Below are 15,010 nucleotides of genomic sequence, written 5' to 3' on the forward strand. Positions count from 1 at the left end.
ACAAATAGACTCACAAAAGTGCCAGATCACTTCTAATCTAGACTGACTTGACTGACTGAACCCTAATCATGCTGTAGCTTGTCCACGGACACATAGGGTTGGATGTGTCACTTGACATTATACATGGGACTCAGACAAGTTTTGTCAAGGAGCGTAGTATCCTTGACAACATCTTTACTTTTTGGGAGGCTTCTGCCCTCGCGCGGCTCCGTGGTGAGGATTTGGTGATTCTTCTTCTCGATTTTGAGAAGGCCTACGACAGAGTTGACTAAGCCTTTTAGGAGGGCACTCAGGATGGGCTTCTCAGATTCTTGGATCAAAGGGGTGTCAGACGCTTTGTACAGACAGGCACACAGTCAGGTGCTATTGTCAGGAGGTAGAGGTGATTGTTCCATGCTCACACGTTCCGTCAGACAGGGCTGCCCTCTTGCCCCTTTCCTCTTTCTGTTCTATGCTGAGGCGATGAGCAGGTTTTTGATTTCACAGCAAGTTGGTTTACGTGGCTTAGCACTCCCTATTCGGGGAGATGAGCTACTGGACGCTGAGTTTGCAGACGACTCAGCCTTGTACTTGGATGGCCAGGAGGCCAACCTACACAGGTCTGAGCAGGCTCTTGAGACTTTCTGTTGTGCATCTGGCGCACTGACCAACTGGAGAAAGACAGTGGTTTTCTCGGTTGGTAGTGCTTCTACGCTCGATTGGATGCCAGGTGAGGGTTTCAGATGGATGACCCCAGGGACCGCAGTTCGGTACTTGGGCTGTTAGGTTGGTTTGGACTTGTCTCCCGAGTAGCAAATTGCTCCCCTCCTCCTGTCTATCAGGAGAAAGTTGTTACATTGGAGCTCCGCACGACTTTCTCGAGCAGGCAGAGTCGTAGTGGCCAACCAAGTGTTGTTGGCTACTATGTGGTACATCACTTCTTGTTGTATCTTCTCGAGTTCTTATATTAGCCAAATAGAGAGGTCACTTCTTGTTGGATCTTCTCGAGTTCTTGTCTCAGCCAAATAGAGAGGCTGATCAGGAAATTCCTTTGGTCAGGGCGTGACACTCAAATAGCCTGGGCCAAAGTGGCATGGCAAGTCATCACTCTTCCTTGTTCTCAGGGAGGGTTGAGGATCATAGACCCTGCACAACAGAGCAGAGCCATTCTTGGGAAGTTCATCGTCAAAGGACTTCTTCCAGGTAAGGAGCCCTGGAAGGAGTTCTTGCTTCAGCGGCTTAGTGCTAGGGTGCCGCAGGCTGGAGGCCCCTGGCGAACCTCAACTCGATGGATTTTCACAGAGATGCGCAGAGTTGGCTTGAGCAGGAGACTGGAGGACCGCTTCGCTGTGAGTCTGCTCCGGTCTTGGGAGCAACTGCGACGAGGCCTAGAGCAGCGTCAGTCTACTTGCATGGAGGAGCGCCTGAGACAGGCCCTTGTTTGGAACCCCATGGTTAGCACTCAGAGAGGCCACTTGGTTGGTACACGGCCTCATGTTTCCTCGGGTCCCATGGCAGAGGATCCAGCACGCTCTTTAGGTGACTAGTTACAATTTTCAAGCTTGTCAGAGGTGACTCTTCAGTCTACTTGCATGGAGGAGCGCCTGAGACAGGCCCTTGTTTGGAACCCCATGGTTAGCACTCAGAGAGGCCACTTGGTTGGTACACGGCCTCATGTTTCCTCGGGTCCCATGGCAGAGGATCCAGCACGCTCTTTAGGTGACTAGTTACAATTTTCAAGCTTGTCAGAGGAGCTTCAGGGCATTCAGCTGCAGGGCATGAGGAAGGGTGCAAAGCATATGTCAGGACATCTCAGAGGCAGTACCAACTGAGTGGCTCACACCTCTCGAGTCAGCAGCACCAAGATGGATGGGAGCCTTCACACGACTGGAGGTTCTCGTCTCAGTTCGGGCTTGCTCAGAGACTATACCCTCCCTGTTTCTCGAGCTACAAGGTGAGGAACGTTTACACAGAGTTGCAGTAGAGGCTCCACAGGTGGCAGAGTGCTATTTTCAGAGCATCCGAGTGGTGGGCATCTGTGGGAGGACTTGTGTCATAGATCTCGACCCAGCAGCTCTTGAGACTGGCCACTGGAGACTGTGGGTTTGGAAGAGCTGTCCACTGGCACGAGTACAGCGGGATCCTGGAGAGTGGCTTTGGAGGGACTCTTTGTCCTCAACAGACCATCTAGGTGTCCCTTTCTTTCAGTACATTGTTCGATTGGGACGTCCCATACTGGCAGCGCAGAGAGAGGCTCATCCTGCTGCAGCACCTCATTGGAAGGAGGAGGGTCTCACAGCTGAGTTCTTGGCAGCTTTTTGGGAGAGGTTGTGGAACTCCAGACAGCCGAGGCGAGTCACTTTGTTCCAGTGGTGGTTGGTTGCACACCGAGCTACAGCAGTTGGGAGTTGGCTTGTACATAGTGGTCTCTCGGCCGCATGTGCAGCTTGTGACCATCCTGTGGAGAGTCAGCGTCACTGTCTTTGGGACTGTCCTTTGGCACAACAGGTGTGGCTTCGTGTTCTTCGATTGATGACAGCTCTTTCCACAACTCGGAATTACACATGGGGAGCAGCTGCTTGGTCTACTCTCACGGGCCCGGCACTTCAGTTTGAGCTATCCTCCACTAGCAGGATGATAGTGATGCAGGGGGGTCGACCTACTCTCTAGCTTGCTACAGAGCTTACTCCACAAGAGTGGTGCAGTGGAGAGAGGAGTGCTGGGAGCTCATTAGCGGCCTGACACTCTGGTTCATCTAGCGAGCCCGCTACTTCCGCATCTTCGAGGCTCGCCATGTACCACCAGCAAAGACTGTTCGGGATCTTTGGCTAGAGCTCGTCTATACTCTCAGAGGACAATTCGAGAGACTCCAGGGCAGCTCTGACCGCATGCGGGAGCGCAAAGAGGCGTTCCTTCGACTCTGGCGTCCTGGGCCTTTCTTCACCAAATCTGGATCCTTCTCTTGCAAGTGATCTTAATTGGCTTATGCCTTGTAAGACATGAGCGGTGAAGACGGAAGCGCGCCCAATGTGCGATGAAGTATGGGTGGGAGTGGCTCTGTCTACTCTTTTGTAGGACCGGTATGCTTTCAGAAAAGCACACGCTTGATGCTCTGATAACACTCTCACAAGGCGAGCACCACGTGCCAATAGAAAAGAACAGACTGAACAGACCTTTAGCACTTCAATAACAACTGAACTAAGAGAGAGAGAGAGAGAGAGACAACACGCGACACGGAGTGGTGGAATTCCACCCCAGAGAGTATTGGCCCCAAATCTTGGCGCCCCTTTCGGTATTTCTTTATATTACCGCTGATTCGCAAAGTACAACAGCCGGGGAGCACCTCCTCTGCCATCTGCACGCTAAAGAGTGCCAGAGAGGGCCCCCAAGGCTCATATTTAAAGGCCCAAAGCCTAAAAGCATCAAATATGAAAAGCTGACCCCAAAAAATCACTTTCCTATCATTTCGGGATTTCCCTAAAAATCCGCCGCGAATTCCGGGACGTCCGTATAGGTGCCACATCATCATATTTTGATGTGCAAAGTCTTTTGAGTGTCTTCTGCTTTATTTTTAATGCCTTTATGTCACTTGGGGCCCCATCGGACCGGGTCCCCATAAGTTGGTAGGACTTCTTCTTCTGTTACTTGTTCTTCTTAGGGTTTCTAGAATTAGGGTTTGCAGGTTATAGGGTTAGGGTCTCCAAAATTAGGGTTTACAGTTTTAGGGTTAGGGTTTTCAGAATTAGGGTTTCAGCAGTTACGGTTTCTGGCAAAAATTAGGGTTAGGGTTTCTACTCTCGGGCAGCCACATCATCTGTAAGTTGGCTCCATTCTTTAGGCTTTGACACGTCAGCAGTTTGTTACAAACTCCCCTCTTGTGCATCCTATTGCACCAGATCTTTGGCCAAGCTGAATTTCTGGGTTCCGTTTGGTGTCACAAAAATACGGAAGCGTAAACTGACGTTTAATTGCACTTCAAATACTCAAGAGAATTAGAGGGAGAGAGAAAACTTGACACTTCATTGGGGACCAGAAGATGGGCTAGTCCCCCCCCATAAAGAGAATATCTTTATTACTAAGGGAGAATCTTTACAAGCACAGGAACGGGACATACGCCCATCCTCTATTCTTTCTTCTGTTCTGTTTTGACTACTGACTGAGAAAGTGTTTCCACTTTCTTTCTGCTTGGGGGATTTCCCCTCTTCTGGGAGACTGGTTGGAAGCTCTCGAAAAGAGAGTCTTATCTTCCAAAACAGCTCCTCGGAAGCTCTCACAGAGGAGAGTCCATCTTCCGTTATGTGTTGCCTTCATGCTCATTCATTCATGCATCGAACACAAAAGAGAAACAAGCAAAATGCACACGCACATGCTTGCTGTAATTTTCTGCACATAACCTGAAATTCTTACCTGTGCATACCCCTACGCCAAAACAGAGGTCTTCTTCACGATGGAATCGCACCAAACTTGATGTAGGCTTAGGATAAGGAGAGAGAAGAGAATTTCTATGGTTGATCTGCTGAAAACAGCCCTAATCGAGGTGAGTAGGGGCTGAAAACAGAGAATTACAGCAGCCGCACTCTACTAAGAGAGCGTCTACGGCAGCTTCTCGCGATGAAACTTCACCAGAAGGTGTCTATGACTGAGAGATCCCTTGTTCTTGACAATGGGAGCACAAGGCTACCACATATGTCGCAAGGGGCTGCTCTCAAGCTTCAATGGAGGGCTCCACCGCGTAGAGCACGCTCACATTAGGGGGGGTAGGTGCACTGCCAGCCCCTGTGAAGGGGGCGCTGATGCTCTTAAATAGGCTCCATGCATGAAGAGGGGGCGCTAGGAGATAAGGGAGAGTGAGAGTGAAAGCTTGCATTGGTAAGTGTGCCACTTGGCACACTTACTTTAAAAACTTAAAAACCATTCAACTTTTGACTTTAAAAACTTCTAGCTCATTAATTAAAAACGTGCAACTAACTAACAAATGCTACCAATGGTTCTTTTATGAGAACACCAAAGGTCTGCCGGCGCAATGCCGCACTGGCACTGCACCGCCTTTACCTGTTTACACTTGTCCGGCCGCCCGCGCGGGCACGGACCGTTAAATTTAATTTAACGAAACTTACCCTAAGGCTTTATTAGCTTTATTAGCCTTAGGGTCACTGTTCTAAGGACCCCATCTCATTCATGTGCTTGTACTGACGCGCGTATTTTTCTGAGCCTAAAATCTGAGGCTACGGCTTACCCCTTTCTGAAGACCCGATTTCCCAATCACTAGGGCTTCAGGGTAATTTCTGCTAAGGTCCCTCTGAGGTGTTGTGGCCCGCATTTAGGCTCACCTGAGGCCTTAGAACTGCTAGGTCTATTCTGGTGTGCACACAACTAATTAGATAATTCTTTTCTCGTCAATAAATTAATTATTTACAAAGTCTGACTTAGTTACATCCCTCTGGGTTCTAAACAGTTGACCTCAACTGTAGAGCGTCAACATAATTGTGCAAGATGTCGGGGTTGTCCTTAAGATCGGACTCAGTCATCCACTTTGCATCTAAAGGAGTGTAATTCTTGAACTTGACTAAATACTTTCGATGTAGACTCCCCGACTTGAGTTGTCTCTCCAAGTTGTGTATTATCTGTTCAGGTTGAAGGATTTCCTCAATCTCTTCGACTTCTGGAAGATCTTCTTGTACGGGCGCCACTGGAGGAGGTCCAACATATGGTCGGAGGAGACTGACATGAAAAGCATTATGGATGCGCCAGTTAGAAGGCAAATCCAATCTGAAAGTCACGTCATTGACTTTATTTGTAATTTTGAAAGGGCCGTAAAATCTATGGGAAAGTTTGACAACTTTCCCTTTGCCGACCCGCTTTTTCAATCTAGCTTTCTCAAACCGAAGCAGGACATATTGTCCTTTTTCAAGATTGAGATTCCTTCTGTGCTTGTCTGCTTTTCTCTTCTGTTGCTCTTGAGTACGAAGAATCGCTTGCTTTACTTGTTGATGGGCAATATCAATATTGCGCACAAATTCATCTGCGGCGAAGATGTTTTCTTTGGTAACCATAATAGGAAGTAAGAGTGGCTTCCCATAAATAATTTCAAAGGGAGCTTTACCAGTTGAGGAATGTATGGTATTATTATACGCAAACTCAACTATTGGTAAGTACTGTTCCCATTCGGATTGTCATTCCGAAACATAGCACTTGAGGAGATCTAACAGTGGCATTAGCGATTTCGCTTTGACCATCTGTTTGTGGATGATAAGCTGATGAAAAATCAAGCTTAGTTCCCAAGTTTTTGAACAATGCCTGCCAAAATAGACTAGTCATGCGGGGATCTCTGTCACTCACAATAGTCTTTGGCAATCCATGGTGTTTAAAAATCTGAGCTAGAAATATTCTAACCATGTGATCAGCTTTGATCGTCTTCTTTACTGGAAGAAAATGGGCTTGCTTACTGAATCTGTCTACTATAGTCCAGATTGCATCATTTCCATTCTTGGATCTAGGAAGATCCGTAATAAAATCCATGGCAATACTTTCCCATGGCGTGTTAGGCACAGGGAGCGGGCTGAAGCTTGCCATAAACTTTATGTCTCATATTTTACCTTTTGGCAGACTAAACACTCACGTACATGTTTTTCAATGTCCGCACGGAGTGTTGGCCAAAAGAAATACCTTTCGAGGGCACTAGTAGTGGAAACAATTCCCCAATGCCCGGCATAAGGAGAATTATGTGCTTCATCCATCACCTTTTGTCGTAAGGGCTGAGCTATGCATATTGCTTGTTGACGATAGAGTGTATTATCCCTAATGGAATAAGGTGGCCTTGAGTGACCAGCTTGAAGATCTGCCCAAATTGTGACGAAGTCTGGATCTTGAGGATACATCTCGCTGAGAGATTCTAGTTCCTCATGATAAATTGTTATTAGTGCATTGATCTTTGGACGCCTGGAGAGAGCATCTGCAACTACATTCTTTGTTCCAGAAATGTGTAAAATCTGAAAATGGAACATTGAAAGAAAGTTGGCCCATCTCATCTGCTTTTCTGATAACTTTCTTTGTGTGAGGAAGTAGCGAAGACTTTGATGATCTGTCTTGATAATAAAATCAGCTCCTAATAGATAGTGTTTCCAAATGAAAAGAGCATGAATTACTGCCATTAGCTCTTTCTTGTATATGGAGACATGCAACTCTGCATCTTTAAGGCGCCGACTTTCATAGGCTATCGCGTGACCCTCTTGGTTCAAAACTGCTCCTACACAATCTCCAGATGCATCGCAGTATACCTCGAAAGGTTTGCGAAGATCAGGGACGGTGAGAACACGTCCGTGACTGAGTAGATACTTAACCTTTTCAAAAGCTTGTTTTTGTCCAGACCCCCAATGCAATGGAATCCGCTTCTTTGTCAGGTCATGGAGGGGACCTGCTATCGTGGCAAAAGCTCGAATGAAAAGCCGATAATAAGAACAAAGGCCAAGGAAACTTCGTACATCATGTACTGTAGTTGGCGTAGGCCATTCTACAACTGCTTGAATCTTATCAGGGTCCATTCTCACCTGATTGTGAGATACTATATGGCCCAAATAGTGGATTTCTTTTAGAAAGAACTCACTCTTCTTAGCATTCACAAATAATTTGTGTTTGCGTAATTCTTCAAACACTAAGGCGAGATGCTTATAGTGTTCGTCTTCCGTCTCTGAGAAGATTAAGACGTCATCAAAGAAAACGCCTGTGAAGCTTCTATATGAGTGGAAGATTCTATCCATCATTCTGTTGAATGTGGCTGGTGCATTAGTGAGTCCAAAAGGCATCACTAAGAATTCATACAACCCGAAGGTTGTTCTAAATGAAGTCTTATGCACATCGTGAGGAGCTATGTGGATTTGATGATAACCGCTCGTCAAGTCTATACGACTAAAAACACTTGCTCCTTGTAACTTGTCAAGAATGTCGTCAATCCGAGGGATTGGAAATCGATTCTTGATTGTGATCTTATTTAAAGATCTATAGCCTATGCACATGCGGAATGTGCCATCCTTTTTCCTTTTTCTGTACTAGCAAGACAGGTGAACAATATGGAGAAGTATTAGGCCTTATTAAGCCCTTCTCCAAAAGTTCGTTAACCTGCTTGAGAATTTCCTCTTGCTGTATTAGACTAACTCGATAAGGGGGCTGATTTGGAGGAGAACTTCCTGGGATCAAATCAATTGTATGATCCTCAGGTCGCGAAGGTGGGAGTTCATTTGGAAGTTCATCTGCAAAACAATCTTTATAACTTTCTAGTAACTTAAGTCTTTTTTGCTCTAAAGAGGAAGAAAGTTGTGAAACAGACACATCTCTCTCTCTTGCAAAAATCAAGTACGCTGAAACACACTTTTTCATTTCTTTCTTGATGGCAATGTGATTGGCGATAGGAATACGCCAATCACCTGCATCTGCAAGTACAAGATACTCCTTTCCTTTATGAGCAAAAGATAAGGTTTTCTGAACATAGTCAGGAATGGGATGCATCTTGTAGTGCCAAGGCATTCCCAAGATAACATCGCATCCTTCAAGTGAAGCTAGTAAGAAAGACTCTTGATCCTTGTAGTCGGCGACCTTTAGATTCAACTTCCCTATGATTGGAGTAGAGTTTGAGTTCTGCCCTTTGAAAGCAGATTGCGCTTGAATAGAGACTCCAAAACGATTGGGCTGCAAGTTCAGGTCGTCAGCTAGCTTGGTAAAGATGAAGTTTTCTGTACTGCCAAGGTCAAACAAAATAAGAGCCCGCTGGTTGTTGATACTACCCAATGCTTTGAGAAGAGCTCTTTCTTTTCCATCCTTGGTTGTATTTCCCTGTACATCTGGGACTGCATTGGAAGAGGGTGGTTGTGGAGGTTTGGTAGGACAGTAACCCTTCATATGACCAACTTGTCCGCACTTGAAGCATCTTCCTTCACTAATGTAGGTTCGCAACTCAGCAGGAGAGAGATATCTCCCTTTCTTGGGCTGATTTCGCTTTGCTTCTGCTTTGGAGGCAGTTCTTTTCTTCTTTTGAGAAGAAGTAGAAGAGGTAGGCTGCTCATGGAGAGCCTTCTGCTCGGCATGGTAAGTACTTTGCTCCATCTTCCTGGGAGTACCCTTGTCATGTATTCCATCAGCTATGCGGGCTGATTCCATAAGTATCTGCAAGTTACCTCGACGGTAAAGCTTCATAGCCTTTTGCAAGGCTTCATGCAGTCCTGCTTCAAACTTGCGCATCTTTTCCGAATCGTCAATCCTCTTGAATGGAGTGACTTTCAGGAGAACGTCCCAAAACCTATCCACATAGCATGGAACAGTTTCGTTCTCCGACTGTGAAAGTCGATCCCACTCTTTCTTTACCTCTTCCTCATAGTCTGGAGGGAGGAACTGTGCGTAGAACTCCTTGAAAGCGGTCCAATCTTGGGATTTGCGATCTTCCAGGATCAAGGTTAACCACCAATTGCTGGCGGTGCCTTTCAGGTACAAACTGACATGGCGAAGCTTGGATCTTTCCTTAAAATTCCCTTTTGCAAATGCAACTTCAAATTGGAGGATGAAAGCCAAAGCTTGTCATTATCACGCTGTCCATTGTAGGTGTCGAATTTCACATCGTTATCTCCCGACTTGAATGTTTTCTACCTGTGGTGCTTCTTCTTATGGTGCTCCTTCTTTCTATGCTTAGACTCCTTGTGGACAGGAGTCCTTTCCCTTGAATGCACTTCTTGCTGCGACGGATCGTCAAGAAACATGTCTTCCGGAGCAATTATGTCATCCAGATCCTTCATGAAAGAGAAATGAGGGGAATCAGGGGGATTCTGCGCTTGAACTTTTGGATTAAACCGCACATGACGTTCTGGAGGTTTCTTCTGCCTCTCGTGCATGCGGGAGGTTCCAATCAAAGGATCTTTCCTTGGTTGTGGCACCTTTGGGTTCTGCGGGATTTCTCCCGACCCCATCGGCATTTTCTCCTTCCCTTTTTCAAGAGTATGGAGAATCTTTTGGACTTCTGGATGGGAGAGAGCTTTCTGCAACTCTTCCACCTGCTGTTGAAGGAGAGAACTCTATCTCGCGTCCTCCCATTTCTGCAGTCTACCAAGAGTCGTCAATCCCTTCAGGAAGAGAGAGAGGACCTTGCTTTGATACCACTGTCACAAAAATACGGAAGCGTAAACTGACGTTTAATTGCACTTCAAATACTCAAGAGAATTAGAGGGAGAGAGAAAACTTGACACTTCATTGGGGACCAGAAGATGCGCTGGTCCCCCCCCATAAAGAGAATATCTTTATTACTAAGGGAGAATCTTTACAAGCACAGGAACGGGACATACGCCCGTCCTCTATTCTTTCTTCTGTTCTGTTTTGACTACTGACTGAGAAAGTGTTTCCACTTTCTTTCTGCTTAGGGGATTTTCCCTCTTCTGCGAGACTGGTTGGAAGCTCTCGAAAAGAGAGTCTATCTTCCAAAACAGCTCCTCGGAAGCTCTCACAGAGGAGAGTCCATCTTCCGTTATGTGTTACCTTCATGCTCATTCATTCATGCATCGAACACAAAAGAGAAACAAGCAAAATGCACATGCACATGCTTGCTGTAATTTTTGAAGGAGTACGAGCGGAAGTGCGACGAGAGAGAGAGTGCGAGAAGAAGAGCACGACGATATGGTGAACTCGCTCTACTGTAATGTGTAGAGCATAGTGAGTTCTTATTAGGTTTTAACAAAAGAATATGTGTACATACCTGGCGGCCCGCCCACTTACCTGGGCGACCACATTGGGCTTTATACCCCAACAACCTCCCACTTAAAGTCCAATGTGGTACTTTAAGTGTGAGAGAAGCTACTATACAAGCTAATATACAAGAGATGTAGAGAAGTGATGTACTACCCTACACCTAACTGCTTGCGAAAATGCGCAAAGCTCTCTGAGGGAAGTCCTTTTGTAAGTAGATCAGCAGGATTTTCTGTGGTGTGAACTTTGACAAGCTGAAGTTGCTTATCCTCGAGCATTTCCCTGATGAAATGATACTTCACATCCACATGCTTTGTCTTTGAGTGATAAACTGGATTGCGAGCCAATTGTATAGCACTTTGACTATCACAATATAACACAGGCATCTCTTCTTTGATTCCCAAATCTGTTACTAGTCGATTAAGCCAAATTGATTCTTTGCATGCCTCTGATGCTGCAACATATTCAGCCTCTGTAGTAGACTGAGTAACACAATCTTGTAATCTAAAATGCCATGATACTGCTCCACCAGCCAATGTAAAGACATACCCTGACGTAGACCTTCGGTTGTCTAAGTCACCTGCATAATCTGAGTCTGTAAAACCCTTTACACTTAGCTCCTGACTCCCATAGCATATACGCATACTCTTTGTAGCTTTCAGGTATCTCAATATTCCTTTCACTGTCTCCCAATGTTTCTTGCCTGGGTTTAACATGTATCGACTTACTACTCCCACTGCAAATGCAATGTCTGGGCGAGTAGCAATCATTGCATACATCAAACTACCCACTGCAGACGCATATGAAATCTTATCCATTTCAGTCTGTTCTTCCTCAGACACAGGACAATTTTGTCTGCTAAGTTTCACATATGGTGGCAGTGGAACACTCAGTGCCTTTCCCTTCTCCATATTGAAACGTTGCAAAACCTTGTCAATATACTCTGTTTGAGATAACCAAATCAACTTCTTTGATCTGTCTCTCTCAATGCGCATACCAAGTATATGACTTGCCTCACCCATGTCTTTCATGTCAAACGATTTTGCCATCTTTGACTTCAAAGCTGAAATTTCTTCCAAGTGCTTGCCAGCAATCAACATGTCATCCACATACAAAATAAGGATCAATCAACTGCCATCCTTAGCCTTCTTTGTATATAGACAGTGATCGAACTCACTACGTTTGTAGCCTTGAGAAAGCATAAACTTGTGGAATTTATGGTACCATGCCCTCGGTGATTGTAAGGATCAGCCAACTGCCATCCTTAGCCTTCTTTGTATATAGACAGTGATCGAACTCACTACGTTTGTAGCCTTGAGAAAGCATAAACTTGTGGAATTTATGGTACCATGCCCTCGGTGATTGTTTTAAGCCATAAAGACTCTTTAACAACTGGCATACCCAATCTTCCTTGCCTTTCTCAACAAACCCTTCTGGCTGCTGCATGTAAATTTCCACATCTAAATCACCATGCAAGGACGCTGTCTTGACATCCATTTGGTGCAACACCAAATCTAATATGGCAACCAATGCAAGAAAGCATCTCAATGTAGTCATCTTGACCACCGGAGAGAAGTCTTCATCAAAGTCAATGCCTTGTTCTTGCTTATAGCCCTTGGCAACAAGCCTTGCTTTGTACTTTGGCTGACTATCATGAGCGGTGATCTTATACCTATAAACCCATTTACAGGGTAGAGCCTTTTTGCCCCGTGGTAATTTAACTAGCTTCCATGTCTGGTTTTTATGCAGAGCTGTCATCTCTGACTGCATGGCCAATTGCCAATTCCCGGAGTCCTTCATTTGCACTGCTTCCTTGTAACATGAAGGCTCATTGCAATCAGTCAACATGACATAATTCATAGATGGAACAAACCTATCAGGAGGTCGCGTGACACGTCCAGATCTACGCACAATAGGTGGCTCAGGCTCAGCCACAACCTGTGGTTCCACTCTATCCTGTCCTTGCTCCTCTTGAGCCCTGACATTTTGTCTTGCACGTGCAGGTCCATCTTCTTGGAAGACAACTCTTCTAATCTCCTCAACCCTCTCTGGTTTAGAATGATATTTGGCAGCTGTGAATTAGACAACATACTTCTGACCTTCTCTTGTATGGTCCTATTCATCCTCTCAGCAACACCATTTTGAGGAGGATTGTAAGGAGCAGCAAGTTCACGTTTTATACCTTTTGACTCACAAAAGTCCTGAAAGGCCTTTGAAACATACTCTCCACCATTGTCAGTGCTGGTTCCAAGCAGCTCGTATATCTCATTTATATTCTTGCGTTAACCAAGAAGAAATAAAAAGCTTCTTAAATTTCAGCCATTTAACAAGCGCAGTCTTGTTTAAAAGAAGCGTGGACAACCAAGTACGAGCATTCCTCTTAAAGTAAGAGGCAGCTCTCCGAATCTTGGAGTGCTCTGAATAGCGTCCTCCCGCGAAAGCGATGTCAAACTGCTGTATAAAAGACAAAGCCTTCGAAGCATCTGAGTATCCTGAAAAAGTATCAAACTTGATCGAGTGGCCACCTTCCTTAAACTCTCGGACTTTCTTGCTTTTATCTTCAAGAAAGTCATACTGATTGGCTTTGTAAAAATTCTTCTTGTTCGCATAAAAGTTTCCGTTGTCAGAGTCTGAACTGTCCGTAGACGAGTCCTCTGTAGAAGTGTCACTCACTGGGCGAGACTTAGACTTCCTTGCCTTTTTCTTGCCCTTTCCGAAGCGTTGTTTCTTGCTTCGCTTTTTGCTTTTCCTGTCTTCTTCGCTCGAGTCTGAAGAGCTAGAAGAACTGTCAGAAGAAGAAGAAGAAGAACTGGGTAGGCCTTCAAACTTGACGCGCTTCTTAGTTTCTTTGCCTTGTCGAATGTCGACCGACGACCTAAATATCCCGGGAAGTCAATGCCTTTCTTCTGCTTTTTGCCGTGCTTTTTGTCCTTCTTTTGCACGTTGAAAAGCTGAGCAATCCATGCATCAACCACGTTCTCCTGTTCCTTCTCCATATATTTCTTGGAGGCAGAAGGTTTCTTGAGAGCGGGTTTTTGGAGTGGTGTTGTGGTTCTCTGCCACTCCGTCTGTACCTCTTCCAAAGAGGTCTGGTTCATATATTTTGCCATCTTCGGGTCCTTGGCAAAATTGAGCATCATCTTTGTTGCATCGCCAATCAATTGGCGACACTCCATCTCTCTTTGCTCCGCCTGAGTAGGCCGAGGCGGGCCATACTCTCTGTCTGAATCTTCGTTGTGATCCCAACCCGCATCTCCAGATGCAAAGGGAGTCGACTGATCATTGCCTGAAGCCATAGGTGCCGCGGAAAAAAAATATCGGGGATCGGATTTCCCGTAGAAGAGAAATCGGCCGTGCTATGATACCACTGTAACACACTTTGACACTCCAAGTCAAGAATCAACCGCGACAGCACCAAATAACCACTTCAAAACGATTCACAGATCACAAAAGATTTGCACTGGCCCGACGGAGTTCCGTGCCTAGAGATATTGGCCCCAAAGACTGGCGCCCCTTTCGGTATTTCTTTTTATATTAATCAGTTCAAAGTACAAGAGAGTGGGTCGGGATTCACTCTCAGACTCTGCGTCCAAATGCTCTGAGAAGTGAAGATACAAGGGATGCCCAAAAGCAGAGACTCAAAAGCTTTTAAAATAAAAAGCATCAGTTCTCTCTCTCTCTTAGAGAGTCTTTTCTCTTTTTTTTTTTTTTTTAAAGAAAAATTCGCGTCGCTCATCGTTTTTTTTTTTTTTTTTTAAATTTAATAGCCTCCGCGATTTCCAAAAATTAGGGTTTTTGGCAAAAAAATTAGGGTTTGCAGGAATTTTAGGGTTTTTGTTGTCCGCCACGTCATCACTTTGTGACAACCAGTACCTCACTTTGAAAAGGAGGGGATGTCACGTGACACGTCCAACCCTATGTGTTCGTGGACAAGCTACAACATGATCAGGGTTCAGTCAGTCCAATCAGTCTAGATTAGAAGTGATCTTGCACTTTTTGTGAGTCTATTCGTAGACCGTGCATGCCCAGTCACTTAGTGTAGATTCATATCCTCTGGTTGCACACAGCATGATCATCAGTATTCCCATCAGAATCCATCAGATTCCATCAAGGGAATTTTCAAGTGCATTTAGCCTATTTTACCTATTTTTGGCATTTTTCACTTATTAATTTAAATGACTTTCCAACAAAAGTAGGTAGGGCAATATGGGTAAGAAAATATATAAGCAAACCAAAGTTAGCACTAAATGGCAGAAGAGGCAGCAGGAGCTCCACGCTCAACAGGCAACTTCTCAGCAGACACCCCCCCCCC

At 45.3% G+C, this 15,010-nt stretch overlaps 1 pseudogene across 1 annotated transcript in view; it reads right to left on the reverse strand.

Annotated features, from left to right (window-relative positions):
- Positions 1–15,010, reverse strand: part of LOC147424280 (ABC transporter B family member 2-like) — an 86,308-nt pseudogene that overhangs the window by 52,680 nt on the left and 18,618 nt on the right. The gene's annotated exons all lie outside the window — the stretch shown is intronic.

Source organism: Adiantum capillus-veneris, chromosome 26 (genome assembly GCF_014529385.1).
Source record: "Adiantum capillus-veneris isolate H3 chromosome 26, ASM1452938v2, whole genome shotgun sequence".
NCBI classification, from domain to species: Eukaryota; Viridiplantae; Streptophyta; class Polypodiopsida; order Polypodiales; family Pteridaceae; genus Adiantum; species Adiantum capillus-veneris.